Here is a 7,047-nt window from a genome sequence, read left to right on the forward strand (position 1 = left end):
ACTTATTAAACAAAATGCCTCTAAACTCTACATTATTAACACCTTAAAACATTCTTGCAATTACATTTTAAGATCTTTGATGGATTTAAAATGAAAAACATAAATGTGTAAGGGCACTCAAAATAAATTAAGTTGTAGAAATTTTAAAAAAAAGTAAAGTCTTTAATTTGATGAGAAATTTAGAGGAAAACAAACCAACCCCAAACTATGCTTTAAAATTAATGCAGCTAGAGCATTTATTAATTTATACTTCACTTTTTTTTATCAGTACAACATCCTACACTTTTCAAAACGAGAACGTGTCATTTATTAAAGTTGGATATGTAGGCAGATTGAGCTTCAAAAGGGAGGAAATGACTACAAGTAAACTAAAGTCAGCTAAAGCAACTGGAGCGCTGAGAAACCAGTCTGAACAAGGATGTGGGAAAACGAATCTCTAAAACTCGGTGTTAGAAAACTGCAGCAAAGCGGGAAAGTTGGGGGTGGTGCAGATATGCAAAAAAGATAGAAACTTCAGGTAAAGACTGTGAGTATTTGCATAAATGTAATTTCTTGGTTTTCAATTTTTAGCAAATTTACAAGAATATCAAACGTTACTCCACTTTGTTATGATGAAGTATTAGTGTGTAGGATTTTGAGGAAAGAGATCAATTTAATACAATTTGGAATAAAGCTGTAACGTAGCAAAATGTGGAAAAAGTGAAGTGCTTTGATTACTTTCTGTATGCACTGTTAAATCATGGCAATACTGAAGGAAAACTTGGAAGAGACTGAGGCACAGGTTCACCTTCAAGCTGGAAATGTAATCTAGTAAAGGAGCCAGAGCTGCAAAGCAGCAGATTAGATGAGAGCATGTTTAACTGCACACATGAATGAAACTAAAAATCCATAAATTAAAAGTGCCAATAAAACACACTACGGTTTGTGCTTGTAGCAAACTGAAAAGGCTCAAGAGGCATGAATACTCTTGCAAAATGCTGCGTTCTCAGGCTTGTTTGTAGCCATGCAGAACAGTTGACTTTATTAAGGGAATTCATCTGAAGGTGGCAGTAGCTGGGTTTCCATTCACCATAAAATCATTTCAATAATTGGAATAAAACACTGCTTAATGCAAACTTTTCAATAAAAAGCTTCTGCGCTAGGATGAGGTGGTTTTTTTTGGCCGTATCCAAATAAATATATTTCGCAAAACTGCAATGAAAACACCGCTTTTGCATCAAGTCATGTGATCAACAGCCAGATGTTACTACTGGCAAAAACCACGAAGAAGACAACAGGAAGTGGTTGGAGGATGATTGTTAGTTTTTGGGTTTTTTTGACAACGTGCAGCTGGCTGCACCAGAGCTCTCAGAATTGCACAGTTCATAAAAAGTTGTGTGTTATTGCAACATGTTGAATCTATAGTTCTTCTGTAAAGTCGTGGACTACATTTTCACAACAACGCTGCATACGCAGCCGCTTCCAAGTATAAGGAGCTTGTTGCTTCAATGCTTGAATAAGATGCAGAATATACCTCATGTAACTGTTCATCTGTGGCTCCCATGATTTTTAACGACTTATCGCATGAACAAGCTTATTCACATGTGATTTTAATTTAATTTTTCATTCAACAGAAAGACCGTAATAGCAAAAAATTAAACATCAGCATAATATAGTCCAAGATTTGTGCACATTTGTGATGGAAATGCAGCCAGTGTTGGTAAATAATTTTGTCTGTTTATTTTATCTGCATCTCCACATCTGTCCAATGGAAAACCTCTGCTTCTGTTTCAGTATCAAACTCCTCTCAGCAGTTATTCTGCTCTTGCAGGATAAACTGTAAAATGACCACACACATTAAAAAAACACAAAGCATATCAGCATTTCTTCTGTAATGCCACTTATCAGGTCACACTCGTTTAAACCGCAGATAGAGATTAGAGAAGGAAACTCAAACAGCCGCTGCTTTGCTCAGACACATTTATTCCCAAGATATTCCGCTAATGGGCAACTCGGGTTCTGCTGAGGGCGTTTGGACGTTCCTTGCTGGTGCCTCCCTCTGCCTCACTCAGCAGCCCTGCTTGGAGAGTGATGAGGAAATGGCCTCTTCCTGATGTATATTGACAGGATGAAGGAGTCTGAACGTGTGGTTTGGGTGCATGTGTGTGCATGTGTCAGCAAGCGTTTGCAGAAAACTGTCTGCGAGAGAGAGAGAGGGAGAGAGGCAGACAGGCAGGAATCTGCTGTGTAATTACAGGCGATAGAAAATAAGGAAGACAGTTAGATTTAGGGACATAATGGAAAGCTGAGAGGAATGTGCTGATTAATGGTTGGGGGGAAATCGAAGCAGCATCCCTAAGCAGCTCGACTCATTAAAGTTCAGTCTGAGCCAGCGCTCCCTTCATTAGGCCCTAAAACAGCCTGAAATGCTACTCTTGTGTGGTATCCTCATTAAAGCTACAGATGATAATAAAACGAAGACTGGATTCTCTTTTGTCAGTTCAAGCCGCTGTGCTTCAATTAAATAAGGGAGGAACATCTTTAGAAAAGAAAGCTTTGCGTCTGGCTGTGTAAGTGGAATATCTCCAACACTTTGATTCGTGAATATATAATCATAATTACACAGTAAAAATGTAATTTCACTGCAAAAACATAAAATCTCACCAAGTATTTTTACTCTAGTTTCTTGTGCAAATATCTTGGAACACTTTAAATAAGACAAAACTCAGTTTAAGTAAATAATTTCTTAATATTGATGAAAAAGTACTTGGTAGATTATTTCTCTGCTAATGGAACAACAAATTTTTCATCAATATTAAGGAATTATTGACTGAAAACAAGGTAAAAAGTGACTTGTAAGCCAGTGTACCAAAATATTTGTTTTAGAAACAAAACCAAAAATACTTTGTAAGATTTTTTATTTTTGCAGTTTTCGGCTCTGAGATTTATCAACAAATACAGGAAAAAAGGGAAAATGCTAGCTGTATGAATATACATTAGGTTGTTTGTACTAATGAACACATAAACGTCCTATTGAACTCTGCATAGTTCAGTTCAAGGTTCTACATCAATTTAAATCGCACCCACCAGATAGTTGTTTCCAGCTGGGAAGCTCTGAAAACTCAACAACAGACACTCGCAGACTGCCTTCATGAAACAAAAAGAGCTAGAATGTGACATCAGATCCAATCTCTGTCCATGCTAGCATGAATAGCAATAAATATTATATGAGCTTTTAGCATTGGCACTGCTGGACACAGGAATGATCCACCCAGTTCCTTTCACTCCCAATGGCATCTGGAATCTGGGGCTAATTGGTCACAAGCAGCAAGAAACATGAATAAACCTAACACCACAGTTAAGGGGATAAACAGGTTTTTCAAATAGTTTGGTTTGTTTGACTCAGTGCTGTGTGAAAGCAAACCCCAACAGCTGAAAATGTAACAAATGTTGCAGTTTTTGTCCTCATCAGGTGTTTCTGAACTTTTTTCTCTCTCTCCTCTTCACTTTACAGTAAACAATGAGAAAAGACTTGTTGAAAAGTTAAATGCGTGTAACCAGTTTTCAACAGTTGCCTTGATTATATCCGATCTTCAGTGAAGTATAATCACATCAACCAGTTTAAAGCAAGTTGATCTGTCACATGTTGAACTTATACTCAACTTGATAGGCAGGGAGCAGAAGAGTTAAGTTATTTTCATCAAGCTGCAAGGAATATATGACGTTCTTGTGTTGGATGATAGAAAAGCTGATATTGAAAACACAAAACCAATTTGACATATTGATTAAATTATTTACAAATTATTTACAAATCCTAAAGACGGTCAGTGCAACTTAATCCATTATTAGTCTCAAAACCTCAGTCAGCTTTTCAGCACCTGGTTGTTTTGGTTTGTCATTATTTCACTCATTTAGGGATGCTTACTTGATTTTTTTCTTTTTGTCTAAACTCTTGCAGATTCTTGCATAAATGAAAAACAAATCTGTAGGTATGTTCCTGCTGGATTTGAAAAGAAACATTCACAATAATAAAGGAAAAATGCAAAATTGATTGAATATTGACAAAATCTACTAGTTATTTCATTTATAACATGGGAAAATTGTTTCTCATAAGTGAAATAATCTGCCAGTGGAACCATAATTTTCCTTAATCAATGTAAAGGAATTATTTTCTTATTTCTTGCCGAAAACGTACTTGTAAGCTGGTTCTGTCGTATTTCAAGTGTACTAAGATATATTGTTTTTTTTACAAAAATACTTGGTAATATTTTGTGGTTTTATAGTCATACTGCATGTTTTCCTCCCTTCAATCATTTTGAGCAACTCATCTGTAAGAAGGACATTTTAAAATGCGCTCCATCCTGGGTGCCACCGTCAGGTAGCATCAGTGATTTGATCAATCATGCTGCGTTTGCCGTCCAGAGGATAAATCGCTGTGGTAACAGAGTTGACCATGGCGGACAGTAGAAGGGAAAGTCTGACTCATCGCGCTCAATAAAACAAAGAGCAAACAACAAGTGCGTCAGGGACGGATGTTCAGCAGCTATAAATGTCAAAAGCATCATTTCCCAGGGAGATGGGAGGTCGGATCACAGCACAGCTCTCCTCATGGGGCGCTATGGCAAAAAATACGTTACAGCCGGCTGAGCTCATCAGTTTCCATGTCTGGAAAAAAAATCCCTGCTTTTGATTTAGGATGAACTGGTTTCTAATTTATTCTCAAACAGCCTGTAGACACCAGCGTTCAGCCGATGAGGAGGGATTTACAGATGAAATATTACCTGGGAGGTGACATCACAGAGTCCTTTCACAGTGGTGGCTGTTCAGCAGCTTTCTCTCAGGTTTACCAGAGTGAGTTTCCCCACGTGTGAATGTTTTACACTCCCAGTCATATCCAGGAGAAGACAAGCATTCGTGATTCATTGAGAGGTGGAAATGGGCAGGTGTAACAATCTGACAGCATGCACAAGTAGTGCTGTGATTAAACACAATTAATCACTATTCTTAAGATTGAAATGTAAATATGCAAATACTACAATAAAATATAGTTTCAAAAAATGTTTAAGAAAATGTTTTATTGTCTCAAAGCAAAGATGTCTGAAGAGTCTCAGTTTTCCAGGTCATTTTGTTTTCAACGCTAATTTAGAAATGTTAAACTGGTTGTGTTTCGGTGGAAGGATAGTTCATAATTGTAATATGAACAAACTCCATTGTTTTAACCAAACTCCCATCACAGTGTGTTTTAAAAAGCTAAATTTGCCGCTCAACGCACCACTTTGACTCTCCTCACTCAACTTTTCATTCACATTTGTGACTCAGCATTGTTGGCCGCAGTACAAGACAGTGTAACGGGTTCGACGCGGGTCCCTCTCCATTCTGTTCCTATGAAACTTGTGCAATGAGGTGAGTCACTTACCTTGTGTTCATAACATTTACTGACAAAATCTCTAGCTGCAGCCAAGGTGTTGACTGAATCCATTTTGGTGATCTCAGGAATGGAACTCTTCTCTTTGCAGATGATGTGATTCTGTTGGTTTCATTAAACCCTGATCTCCAGCTTTCACTGGAGTAAAATGTGAAGCGGCCAAACTGAAAATTACCACCTCCAAATCTGAGACCGTGGTTTTGAGACAGAAAAGGATAGAGTGCCGTCCTCGAGTCCAGACTTTTAAATCAGGAGCTTTACATTTTAGTTCCCCTCTGTCTTCACCACTGCAGACCAGAGCAACGTCAAGACACTGGGTCAACCTTTCTTACCTCACTACAACTAAGAACTAGCAGACTAAGAAGAACTGACTTTCTTCTTAATCTGTTAAAACTTGGTTGTGAACCACAATGGTGCACATCAAAGATCATGACCTGAAGAGGCCAAAAGAACCACATAATCTGCAAAAGAGGCAAGGATGAGACCTTGGAGTTCCCAAAATCGAACTTCTCCTTTTGAAATCCTGTTCATAGGCACCAAAAACAAGTCTTAATGGAGTGAAACCCAAGCTGGGAACAAGACTGAAGTGAGCTTTTGCTTATATCAAGACCAGTTCATCTTACAGTGCTAAAATGAAAACTATTCTGAGAGCCTCCATTTCAACAATCCTGTTTTAAATATTGTGATGGAGGCTAAGAAGTGACCCTGTTGTTTGAACACACTCCATAATTCCTCTTTTTGTAAAAATTTGGTCCAATGCCTCAGTCTTCCTCTCTATAGGTACAATTATGCAAAGACAAGGGAGCCAAATTTCCTCCACAGCATTGTAAAACATTGATGCCAAACACTTAATGGCCATTAAGTGATTCAATTATCACTTAATGATAATTAAGTGATAATTTTTTATAGTCTACTTTGTCAAATATTAGAATTTGTTTGATGATCTAAAACAGTTCAATGTGACAAAATCAAAAAGAAAGAAATCTGCAACGGGGGAAACACCTTTTCACTCTAAAAAATATCCAGAAGGTCAGATTATTTGGGGGAGAAAAAAAAGAGAGATGACTCAAGACTATTCAACAGGGCTGCACATGATTATTCTATAAAAGATTTAACTGAGATATATGATAAGGAAGAACAGCCACAACATAAAAAAACAACTGTAGATTATCTTTATAAGAATCTGCAGACAGACCTTTCCAAGAAAAAAATAAATTGTTTCTGGAATTACTTACTCACAGCAACCCACAGTTAAAACCTCAACCTCAAGTTTCTATATCTGAGAAATCTCTACTTCTAATGAGGCACCAAAGTTCAGCATTTCCTGAAAGCAGCTGAAGAGTCAGTCAGTGGGAGGTTGGTGCCAGTGGGTGTGAAAAAAAAATCCCTCAGACAGTTTAGGCTGATGAGGGGAAACTGAATTGAGTGACAATATGTGAAAAGAGTGAAAACAAAGCAATTTCCAATTTCCAGAAGCTATTAGATGTTTAATTCAAAGGAAACAGATGTTTTTATTCTGGTTTCTGTTTTGGTGTTTCATAAACTGTAAGGCTTTGCTGCAGTTCTGAAAGTAATCCAGAAGACTTTCAAACTAAAAATAAAATAATAAAAAAATAAAACAAATTCACTGTGTAAACTGATTC

Source organism: Poecilia formosa, unplaced genomic scaffold, assembly GCF_000485575.1.
Source record: "Poecilia formosa unplaced genomic scaffold, Poecilia_formosa-5.1.2 Scaffold236, whole genome shotgun sequence".
NCBI lineage: Eukaryota > Metazoa > Chordata > Actinopteri > Cyprinodontiformes > Poeciliidae > Poecilia > Poecilia formosa.